General features: G+C 37.9%; 1 protein-coding gene across 7 annotated transcripts in view; it reads right to left on the bottom strand.

Moving 5' to 3' along the window:
* The window catches only part of nfasca (neurofascin homolog (chicken) a), an 82,944-nt gene that overhangs the window by 60,206 nt on the left and 9,584 nt on the right, over positions 1–13,154 (bottom strand). For 6 of the 7 annotated variants that reach the window (XM_084100680.1, XM_084100678.1, XM_084100684.1 and 3 more), the window contains exon 1: positions 2,437–2,712. The exons of the other annotated variant lie outside the window; for it this stretch is intronic. The gene's annotated coding sequence lies outside the window, so the exon portion shown is untranslated. Of the gene's footprint in view, positions 1–2,436; positions 2,713–13,154 lie in introns of those variants that run through there. 7 annotated transcript variants of the gene reach the window in all.

Raw genomic sequence — 13,154 nt, forward strand, 5'->3', positions numbered from 1 at the left:
GGCTGATTCAACAGCGCTGATGATATTACACAACGTCATAATGTCATTGTCACAAGCCTGAGATGTTTTTGCTCCTTTTCAGGTGCATTCATCCAGAACTTCGCTCAACATGTATCTAGTTCTGGTCTAGTTCGCTAACAATATTTACAATTTATTCCCATGTGTGTCGCAGAGATACACATGGCAGAACAAATCCTGACATGTCGCCATCAGCCACATGTGAATGCTGCGTATCGGCTCAATGAAAGCTGATGTTTCCTGGAAGACATCAAAGTCTGGACAGCCAAATGGCCGTTTTCTGATTGCACATGTGACTGCTATGTTGTAAATATTAAACAGCTGCTTTCACCACAGCGAATATTACAATGATGAAATGAGAATGTTTGACGGAATTGGGTAATTTTCCCCCGAAATAAATAGACAGGCAACACGTAAGCCACTTGACTTCTCCAAAATACTACACTTTCAAAATATAAAAAATATCTGTGGGGTCCAACATCTGGCAAATTCTGGTTTAACCAATCGCAAGAGTTTGGAGGCGGGACTACCTGTCTGTACAAACATTGCAGAACAAAATTTGGTATAAATCGCTTATAAATCTATTTTTACATAAATTGTTGCATTGAAATGAATAAACTAAAGTGGTTTCATGAAGGATTTGTATAAAAAAATATATATATTTACAAAAACACAATAAAATGCTCCCTTTATAGTAAACATTGAATACACTTATAGTTGAGAACTTTAAACTGTTAAAAAATGCAAAACCGACAAAATCATTGTGTAATAGCACGATATATCGGCCACGATATCGGTAATGGCCGATATATGTTCATTCATTTTTAATGTTATCGTTATCGGCCTGATAAGAAAATGTGGCTGATATATTAAAGTCGATAAATAATGTATTATTTCCTTCAGCTGAGACACTCCAGATGTGCACTGTTCGCCATGATGGTTTTGAATTGCTTGAAATATGATCATGCACGTACAGTTACATGCAACATGTGCAGTGTGTCTGTCATATGGACTACATCAAATTATAGTGAGAACATTATAATTGTGTTCTTGGGACATGGCTTTTAATGGTGAGACATTTGTTTTGTAATCAGGCTCTAAACAATTATATAAAAATGTGGATTTAGATTTATCAGCCTATATATCGGTTATCGGCTTTCAAATATAAAGAATTATCGGTTATCGGTATCAGGCAAAATTTTCATATCGATGCATCCCTATTGTGTAATCGGAGAAAAGCAAGATGAAGAGAAAGTGAAAATTATACTGAGAATGAAAGCAAATAAACAAACCAAAAAAAGAAAAGAAACACACTAAACACTTTCATTGAAGTGCTCTAATTGCTGTTTAATGGTCAGTGGAAAAAATTAATAAGTATTCTAAATTAGGTCTTGTTAAACGGTTACAATCTCTCAGAACTTACACTGAGACAAAGACAGAAACACAGAGTATCAATCTACACAGAACAGACAATGACAGCTCATACAGTGAAATCGAGGTGTGCTTCAGGTTGTCAAGGGTAGCTGGCGTGTGTTGTGTGTATGTGCTTCAGTAAATTAGTGTTTTCTTCTGAGCGTGAGCCACATGCTCCATACATCCTCAGCTAAACGCAACATGCATCTGACTGACAGCTCTGGTCTAATTTTAGGGTAAAACAAAGACTCCTCTTCAGACTGACAAGAACTAAGATGACATTAAGTGATGTGGTAGCAGCGAGACACGCAGAGCGACAGAAGACTTGCAACAGAGTTCACAAAGGTCATCGCCAGAGCCAGTGAAGTTTATGAGACCCCGATCGCGCAACATGTAGCCCAGAACAAACTCAGAGATCAATATGTCCTCGTCTGCAGCAGTCCACTCATCAATAAGCGCCTGACTGATTTAGGAAATGACTAACTCATAAAATCACATGCATTGTGCTCAAAGGCTCTTTATTAGAATAAGGTGCAGCCACAGTGACCAACCAAAATCACAGATCAAATGCACACAATTATTGTCAGTGAGACAATAACACTGCAGTTTGACTAGTTTAATAAGACTGCTGGAAAATGGCCCAGTTTGCCAATCTCGCAAGTATTTACTTAACAAAATCTCTCAAATACGTATTTAATTTAATCTGTCAAATATTTATTTTATTTAATCTGCTCATTTAAATATTTACATTTTATATTTTACATGAATTAAAAGCTTAATATAACTATTAGAATAAGCCACAAGTCTAAACGTGTCAGACCAACAAAGCCCAGCGTAATGCGGTCAGCATGTGGGATGAAATACACACAATAATGAATGAAAGAGAACAGAGAAATACAGGCAGAAACAAAAAGGGCCAATTATCAGCCCACTGTAGTCAGTGTCTGCTTTTGAATCCAGACAGAGACACACCAATGAATATGTAGGAAAACAAATCCAATTTACCTTTCAAGCAAAAGGTCTCCGTTTCTGGTATGAGTGAGCTGGCCTGTCAGCTCTATTACAGTAGATTCCTCTTTCATTTGTGCCGGCTTGGTTGTGCTTAGTTTAAAATCCTTTGACTAGAGGAGTAGGTCACTGTGGCTTACAATCTGTGCCATCAAGAAGTAAAGCATGTGTGTAGTTCCTCAATGACGTGTCTTCTGGGGGCTGTTATGTCTCTGTGCATCCTTTCCTCAAACCCTTACTAACTGTCTCTGATGTTCCCTCTCTCTTTCTGCCTCCCTCACACACAACAAACCCCGTCTGCCGCCTCCTACTTTGACTTCCCCGCCCACCTTATGAATAATTAATCACCATGTGGGTAGACCCCTCCCCCCTTTGAAAAAGATCCACACACGCGTGCTCACACAACAAAAACGCATACAGACGATGAGGAAAAACACAAACACATGACATGTATGTAAAATCGAGACAGCCGGGTGTGCTGCCCTCCCCCCTCTCAGCTGGGGGGAATTTAGCCTTTCTCAGGCTGGGATGGAAGACTCTCCCCTCCTCCAGGGCTTTCCCTCTGAGCTTGACCTCTCCATTACGACCCGCGTCTCAATCTCGTGTACGTCTGGACCCCTTTTCACTCCCCGCCTGCCCTCATGTCACCTACTGACAAATCAATACGATGTCAACAACATGCAAATGCTCGCTGTATATGATTAGAGAAGCCTAATATGGATAGAGATCGATAGATGCCAGTGCCAGCCGGGCAGCGAGAGTGAGAGTTGAATGATAAAGATATTTAACCCCTTGCTTCTAGTCAAAACAAACAAAAGGTTCATTAAGAAAATAATTAATTCTACCTTCATTTAATATAATAGTGCATGTTGACATCTAGCAGTGTGGGACATACTACTAGCAAGGTCAAACACCTTCATAGCAACATCATTAAGAACAATCTAATAATTGAAACACCTTCTGAGATTAGTCTAATTAAAATGAGGTGATGGAAAATCTGACAACAGCAATAATTGCAAGTATGTCATGAATGTTATTCCAATCTAGTGGTTTGTCATTATTATAATCAAATAGGATTGCAAAGGAAAATTGCTGCATTTTAAATGTACACTGACAAAACCAATACAATACGATGGAATAACTTTTTTCTATATGCCATGGCAATGTCATGGTTCAAAAGCTTGGGATTGGTAAGTTTTTTATTTAATTTATAAAAGAAGTGTCTTATGCTCACCAAGGCTGCATTTATTTGATAAAAAAATAAATAATAATACTATAATATTGTGAACCAAGTATTTAGAGTTGTTTTAATACATTTTTAAAATGTAATTTATTTCTGAACTTTCATTCTAATGGTTTGGTGCTAAAGAAACATTTCTTACTAGTAGTAGTATACTTGTCCTCGAGAGGAAATTTGTTGTGGACTACGTTGCTGCATGGACATATAAAACTTTCATATAAAAGACAGTTTAAACTTTTTTAATTAAATTGAAAATTATCAGGATAAACACTTATTCAACATTCGTACAGATACAGGTACAAAGGAATTCTTATACCGGTTTAGTTTGCACATTGGGACTCTGTATCTTCTACCTGTTCAACTGTTCCACAGTTCATACTGTGAATACAAAGAAGTGAGTTTGGTCCCCCAAAATGTTCTGTACCTGATTAAGAATGCAGTTCTCATATAAGTATTGAAGATTAAGATTAAAATATTCTTCTTACCTAACAATTTTCAATGCTGTCAACACCAGGTGTACAAATACAGATTTAAGCTGTACAGTTATGCTCCCAAACCATACCGTAACACCATACCTAACGGACTATCAATGTTGAAAACAGCTGTGCTGCTTAATATTTTATGAAAACCATGATACAGAATTTCAGGATTACTTGATGAATAGAACGTTTAAAAGAACAGCATTTATTTGAAAAAATTGTAACATTACTTACTATGTCTTCACTTTTGATCAATTTGTTTGAAATCTTTTTTTTTGTTTTTTTTACTGACTCCAAACTTTTTAATGTATACCGTGCTATATGAATATGGTAATCATGCAGTACCATGACATATGTGTCGAGGTACTAGTTTTGTACCATTTTGTACTATCATACAGGGCAGTCGCTCAAATTTATGGGGGCCTGGGACAAAAATAATTTTGACAAAATTTTGAAATAAAAATGACAATACTAAAGCATAAATAACCTTAGAGAGATTCCCTTGTCACATGACCTGAGAAAACATTCCCATGGGAATCAGTTATTGCGCCAAAATGTATAATTACAAGGTATATGCCAACATTTTTATCATCGTTTTGCACAAGTATATGGATGGAAGCAGTAATGAATCATAAAGTTTTCAACCTCACTGTCTAAATGAAGTGGACAGGTCAAGTCAAATTACTATACAGTAGCTTACCATAGACCATCTTCAAGCCAAGGACTTCAAGTGATTGACAGTTTAACTCTAAGTAGGACCCTTGATCCTGTGTCTCAAAGGTGGATTTGCAATTTGGAGGTATTTAGTTCTCTATGGTAAGCACATTAAATTATGATAAGGGGTCTCCTCTGTGACTGCATATCTATCAGCAGGAGTTTAACAGCGAGCACAAATGCAAAGATAACAGCTCAAATCCTCATTTCAATGCAAAGCGAGATTAAAATACTGCAGCAACTTCTCTATTCCCCAGTTTGTAACAAAAATCAAGAAACGTCGAGATTAAACAGTGTTTGTTGTTGAAGCGTATTTGCTTGTGACCTCAATCATGTACAGTCCAAGCACAGAAAGGGTTTCCCTTATTATGAGAAATGTTTCACATTTTTTCCTTTCCACTGACGTCTGTTGTGTTGGCAGATGCAAAACAGAGGGAGTAAGACTAAATAAAAGGTTTGTTTCAGTTCTTCAGGATTGGCACAGAAATTACAAGGAGCTGATCTAAATCCCCCTGGGGAAGCAGTGAGATGGAGAAAAGACCATTAAATCAGAGCCAAAACTTCCTGACACAACTTCATGCATGTGATAGGGATGGGAATCATAATGAACTGAACAATTCTGGTTCTGATTCTGACTCCTCTTAATGACTTGATCTATCAATGGTTATCAAAGAAAAATACTAAACTAACAAAATGTTAACATATTTAAATAATGTATTGATTCACTGTTTAAATGATTCATTCATTCACTCAATTGTCACACACTGGTTGCACTGGATGTTTCTGATTCACTACAAAGAGCCAGCTAAAAAGAGTCTACTGTACACTGGTTGTGCTGCATTTTTTCTGATTCAGACTAGCTCATAAAGCAAACTTTTTTTCGAGAATTGGTCTACACCGGTTGCACTATATGTTTCTGATTCACTAAGAAGAAGTCATTTTTTCGTACATCAGCTGTAGCACTATAGATTCAGTAGTTTCCCAACACTACCCCTGGGCCCTGACAAATTTATTTCACAACTAATTTGACTGATAATGTGATTGCAACATTACAGCCTATGTATGTCTTAAAGTTGTACCAACAAAATTTGTAACTGCCCAGTTGTGTGGCAATACATATCAGTGGATTATTGTTCAACCAAAATTTCTGCAACTGAAAATATATGGCAAAACAGCTAAAAAACGTTATTAGCACGTCTCCGATAACATATTTTGATTCTGTCAATGTCATGACAGCATAGTTAAATTACTTTATTTAAGGTTTCGATTTTCGGCTTACTGAAAAAAAAAATCATTTTGGCGCATAATTAAATTTGATCTATTCTATTCTATTCTATTCTATTCTATTCTGTTCTGTTCTGTTCTGTTCTGTTCTATTCTAACAAATCAGAGATTAAACTGCGTGCTAAACAACATGTACAGCAAATGTACACTCTGCAGTCACTTCCAGAGATTTAAATTCAATGACTAGTTCTGAGGTTAAGAAACCTGTATTCATCTGACGCTGACATTAAAGGCTATGAGCAAAGACATTCCTGCTGTGTTGCCGTGCCAAAGCATACGGTCACAGAGGGCCCGTCTTTCAATTGCATCAGGTGTAACACTAATTGCATTGTTTAAATATTTAAACCAGCTTGAGGGACACAAAAGGAGAGGGATGGGGAGGGGCACGGGTTAAAAAAGAGCAAGAGAGGGAGAGGGGGTGGAAGAAGAGAAAGAGATGACAGAAGAAGAAAGGGCAGAGGAATATGGATGTATTTGCGAAAGATAGAAAGGCTCTTGTTGTTTGTGGAACTCAAGGACAGGACATGAACAAAACAAAGGGAAACAACAGTGGAGCATTATGGCTGTTTGAGCAAAGTAAGGCCTCCTTTGTCTGTGTTGGGGGGGGGGGGGGGGGGGGGATGAAAGGTGAAATGAGACAAACTGGATGTTCCTCTGCTTTTTTTGTTTTTCTCCTTTCCCAGCAATCAACGGGGGTGGCTCATTAGAGACTAACGAGAGGTCTGAAGAGCACACTTGGGAAGGCAGGGAGCTGCCAAGTTTATGAGAGAGGCCATATACAAAAGCTGTCAGTAATGAGCTGAAACGGGTCCATGTGAGTCCCACTGGAGTGAATCCCACTCTGACATGTTCGGTCGTGTAAACCAGCGGCTTTTGAGCACTTGTTTGTGCGTCAAAACACCATAAAACAATTTGCATAGCCAGATCAACATAATGGCAGTTTTACTGGTATTTACTCTCAGTTAAAGGAATAGTTCACTACCGTTTGGGGTAGGTAAGATTTCTCTAATGCTCACCAAGGCTAAATTTTTTTTCCTCCAAAAAAATACTGTAAAAGCAGAATGTAGAAACAAACTGTAATTTGTTCCTTCGATGCAAAGATCCTTCAAAAATCATTCTAATATGCTGATTTGATGCTCAAGAAACATTTCTTATTAATGTTGAAAACAATTCATATTTTTCTGAAAAAAGCGATATATTTTCCCCCCAGCTTTCCTTAATGAACAGAAAATTCAAAAGAAAAGGTTTTTATATGAAATCTTTGAACTGAAATAGAAATCTTTTGTAACATTACATGTCTTTACTGTAGCTTTTGATCAATCTAATGCATCCTTGCTGAATAAAAGTATTAATTTCTTCTATTACCTACCCTAAACTTTTGAACAGTGTACAATGACAGTTCTAGGAATAAATAATAACCAAATATTCATTTTATGATGAACAACGCTTTATCCTTTGTCTTGTTCAAAGACAGCACGCCCAAGTAAGATGCGTGCTGCATGTTAGCTAATGGCACTTGGCAATGATCCTGTTCTCAGTGGTTGGTCAGGTCAACAAATTGTTAAAGTCATCATGATGAAGTAGTTTCCAGGTGTATAGTGTATGTAGTTCCCACACCTCCCATCTGTTTATGTGATATATCACTTCCTAAGCCAATAAGAGGCATCACAAATGAGCAGTTTTCTCTACATCAACACCATACAAAATAAATGTTATACCTTTGCTATACTAACCCCATAATCTAGAATGAGATCACTTTGAATAAATGTTACCCATTCTGATTTGTCCATTTAAGGCCTGCTAAACATATGTATTTAAAGGGATAGTCATTATTAACTCACCCTCATGTTGTTCAGAACCAGTACGACTTGATTTCTTTTGTGAAATTATTTTTTTTTTAAATATAAATCAGTGGTGTCCAATGTTGTTTTAGACTCCATGACTTAAAATGACCAACTAAATGACTAAATGACTTAAAATGTCCCCTTTAAGATTGATACCTAATACAACCCTAAAAGACATGTAAGAAGTACAAATATGATGAAAAGTGTGTTTCAAGTTCTCTCTGATCCTGTTTATGAGGTCTGGGAGCACTTTGGGGACAGCTGGTCTTTCGTTTATCAGGTCCATACCTCTTCACACACATTCTGTCCTTCTCTGTCCCACACTCCATTGATCTGAAGACCCTTCTCTTCACTCAACCTGTGTACAGCCGGTCAGAGGGTCATATTAATGGCGGTCCTTCAGAACAGCTGCTGCCGAAGGCAAAGCAGATACATCCACATTAGCCTTGTGACTCTTGAGACAGTCCTTCCTTTCTTCCATAATGCAATTCACTCTCTTCTTACATTTATTTAACAGCCACACAAAGAGCAAAAAAATCAAAGAAAGAAAAAAGACTTTTTATGACCCGAAACAATATAAATTCTATTCGGATCAATTATATTGATTTGCTTCCATATATCCTGAAGCTCTTCCTTTGGGCAATTTAAAGTAAAAATCTCTCCTTCAGTTCCTATGTTCCTTGCTTTAACTCAGATCCAAATATCTTTAACACAAAAATGTAAAGATTTACATTCAAGGTGTGGTTACATTAGTGATATTTCAGCAAAGTATTGCTGACAAAAGGTCCATTGTCCACTGTCCACAATAGTGTAGCAATGTATGAAGCACAGCTCACAGAAGTCACTTTTTTTGTGTGTTGGTCAGTGATGAGCACATTGAGCACAGAGTTGGTCACATGAGCAACCTCAACATTAGCGAAATCTGCATGGGGAACTTTTTCGAATTTGTGAATGTGCAGCTTTCTACTGAAATGAATTTCATCCGCAAAATTTTACTGAGCAATGGTAAATGTGACCACACTTTAGATACAGCTAAAACAGCTACAATACAGCTCGATTCAGTGTCTTCATTAATAGAAAGTGTCACATGAACAGGGTTGTGACATCATCAGTTATGCAAACCAATGAATACTGTCATACTGTAGGCTAAGCTCATGTCCCTTGTTCAACCACAGAGCAGATGTCAGGTAGGCCACAGCCTTGACACAAACACAATATCTCTAACAGCAGGGTACCTGGCTGTCTGAGTTTCACCCAATAAGCCGCTAGCACAGGGGTTAGAAGAAGCAGGAACACGGGCAGACTCTGTAATTCAATAAAGACCCTGAACAGGGCTATTAGAGGTGTAAAATGTGTTTGGATCAGAATGTTCTAGGTGATGTAGACGGTTTCTCAGAAGTGCAACACAACAGATCACAAAGATAGAGAGAGCAAATCACAGAGCGAGAGGAATGGATAAGGAAGGACTAAGGAAGTAGCTGGTCAAGAAAGGAAATTATCTCAATATAAATTATGCTACATCTATATCCATAATTATGAAACCGTTCCAGGATGCTGATTGGCCAATGCCGAATTCCTGTCAGGGTCAAAACTAAAAAAATCCCAGAAATCGAGCGAGCGAGAGAGAAAAGGTGTTATTAAGATGCGTTTTCGGTGAACTGATCACAAGTGGTCTGCAAAGACGCATTACCGTTACACCTGGTATTATCACGTTTCAAATGCATCTTCTGTGACCACTTGCGTTCGAATTTTGTGGAGACCCTTTACTTTTTTTCATCACCCTCAACGACATCACTTTCACCACACGAATAGGCTACTATTAAATAAATAAATAAATAAATAAAGCGAAGGGTGGGATGTCTGCATATGAATATAAACGACTTCCACACAATTTCTCCTGTCAGGAAAAAAACAATTCTGCTAAATTTGCAGCATATAAGTGTGAGATTGATGCGAGATTCCAGATCTGTGTCAATCAAGTAAAGCATATTGAGAAAAAGCACATGTGCATGCGCAAACGTGACCTATAAAGCAAACTCTTGTGGGCTAGATGCATGGGAAACATATGGACCAGGATGAAACGTGCCACCGATCAGGGCTCTGAGCGTTTAACTGTGTCAGTTGAAGAGTCAACCCCGGGTCTGACATCCAGTGTGTTAAGCCCTGGGGTCGCGGTTCAGTTTAGTCTCCAGACCTACTTTATATCTACACTGACAGAAGGCTGAATTAGAGAGTGTTAACAAAAAGCCCTTCCTTGCTTGTCGGTCAAACGGCGGGCTGTCGCGCGTAGGCACGTTGACCCTTCCCCCTCGGTTCTTCAGGAGCCTCTATCAACAGGAGGTGTTGTCATTTCTTCAGTTAATTGCTGGCGGAGCCCCGATCTGCCCTCAAGAAATCTGGACAAGGGAGGGAAAGCTTTGGTCTCCTGCCAGAGCGCGTGCGTGTCCCCCAAACGCACGCACACACCAATGTCTAAGAATACAATGGGGTAAAGCAGCTGGACTGCAGAACCACAAGACAGTCCTTGCATGAGTAATTACAAAACCAAGACAAGCCATCTGTGCCATAGAGATCATAACATCTGCTTTAGATCAATAACTTGCAAAGATAAGGGAAGTGGATTTCTTTTCATTCAAAAGATATCCTACATCAATTCAAAGCTTCCTTTCTATAGTATGACATAACACACAGTTTGAACCTATGAATTAATACAATAGGCCTTGAAAATTATGTAATTTCCCAGTGGGACAAAATGGACACCTGTTCTGTATGAAAACATTGATAGCGACTTGTAACCCTATACAGGTTTCAGAAGGTCTGCTGAGGGTCCTTCAAAAAGACTAAATAAATGACATGGTTTTATTCAGATTTGAAGCCGGTTGCAAAACAAAGTCAGCATCTTTAAAGGATCAAGAAAAGACAATACAACTGCAAGGACGTGCGTCTATAGATACTATACAGATTCATGGCACTAATTACAGGAAATTAACTAATTGCATTATCCTTCAGACTGAGAACAGACCAAGAAAGTATAGGTCAATTTAATGAAAAATGAATTTTCAGCAGCCATTACTCCAGTCTTCAGTTCAGAAATCATTCTATTATGCTGATTTTATGCTAAAGAAACATTTCTTATTATTATCATCAATGTTGAAAACGACTGAGCTGCTTAATATTTTGTACACTTCGTACTGATTAAAAGTTTGCACCTTTTTTGGGGCATAAAAAAATAAACAAACAGACAAATGACATTTTAGCATTCATATTCATCCATCCATCCAGTTTTGAATGCTTTACAAAAAGAGAAAAAAGAGTGTCATCACAAATGCAGTCTCATCCTCCTCAGAGCCGTGGGAAAAGACAGGGATAACAGTGTCACTGCTTACCATAAGGCTATTTTAGATGCGTCAAATTACAGACACCCCCCTCTGAGAAACACCTGCAGGCATGGTTATTATTTCCAGGGACAAAACGCTTGTGCCAAACCAAGGTTATCACATCTCAGCTAATTAGACGGAACGAATACGGGAAAAGATACCCATGAATCTTAAAAAATATTACCGTAACACTTACGAACACACATTTTTAGCTAACTTACAGAAGCAGTAATTAATGAAATTAGTTGTGACTATCTGATACAACAAGAAGGCCACTGTGTTTTTGTGAACATTACGTGAAGCTCTGAATCTGACCTACATGTAGCAGGCAGAGAGAATCCTTGTGGCAGTTTTATTTCTAGAATCAGTGCGTGTTCACCCAAAAAAGAAATGTTGGTCATTATTTACTGACCCTCATGTCAATATAAACACATATTTTCTTTAAAAAGGTGAGTTAATAATGCTTAATGCTGTAATTGGTTAGAATCATAAAGTCAATCTACTATTGGAGTTAAAGCTATTTTCCTATAGACAAGAGAATATGTCATATTCTCTTACAGAGACACTTTCAGCTTTAGGTACAATGAGCTTGATGGAGAGATTTGCAGAACTGAGATATTAAATAGATCCCTAAAAACACCATTAATGAAAAATTACTCTCTGTTTGACTCAAATACATTTTAAGGTCTTCTCTAAACATAAATCTTTTATGGCATCCCCCTCCCCCATGTTAGCTTGCCCTCGTCTACCACCTTCATCTTCGGTTATTACATCTCAGCAAGCAACTGAACTGAGTTATCGAAACTAATCTTAATTTAATGGTCTCCAATCTGAATTAAACACTGACATTTGAAGCAGATCTGCAACAGTGCATTAGGTTATAAACACAGTCACCTTCTGGGTGACTCACCCACATGAAAGCCAAAAGGCAAAACACTTCTGCACGTCATGACCTTCAAAACAGCCATGGTGACACTGACCTTTGGGTTACGGCCCTGGAGAAGGAAAAATAAACTGCATGTCGTAACCTCACTGAGATAAAGAGCAATCTGTGTCATCTGCGAGCAGTCACAATGACAAACAGATCGATTCGCATGCCTTAAAAGGAGATGCTAGGCTAATTAACAGCGATGCTGGAGATGAGGAAGAGTGATACAATGAAGAAGAAACTGAGACTGATAGTTGATGGACATCCCAACATTAATAAACCCTCATTTCCTGACCTTTGCTGAGATTAGCCATTTAGCAATGCTCAGGATAGGACTGTCTGAACACATTAGCCACTAGCCCATGGTGACCCAATTAAAACACCATAAATGAGGAGCTGCAGCATGTAACTAGGAGTCTAAACAACTTAAATGACATGACTGAATAGACCTTATTTTGCCTGAGGTCAATATGACCTGTATTTTGTGGGGCACAAAGAAGCTAGATTCATTTACAATGTAGAAGGAAGGCTGAAATATTTGAATAATTGCAAAGACATCAATTCTGGACAAATGAATTTGATTTCATTCCTTCAAACAACCATTATTATTGAGTTGCAACAAATACAGCTGTTTAAATTATAAATCATACACACACACACACACACACACACACTTTAAAATAATATATTATTCTTGTAATGTCTGGTACTATTTTGACGCCAAATACTGACAACCACCTATTTAAGGTAACGGGTCTATGATTTCATTCAGCAAATGTACAAATGAATAATTAAAGACTTTCTGTTTTCATTTAGCTCAGTTCATGTCAATGCCGGTTACACTCTAAT

Source organism: Abramis brama (genome assembly GCF_963993115.1).
Source record: "Abramis brama genome assembly, chromosome: 23".
In the NCBI taxonomy this organism is placed as follows: Eukaryota; Metazoa; Chordata; class Actinopteri; order Cypriniformes; family Leuciscidae; genus Abramis; species Abramis brama.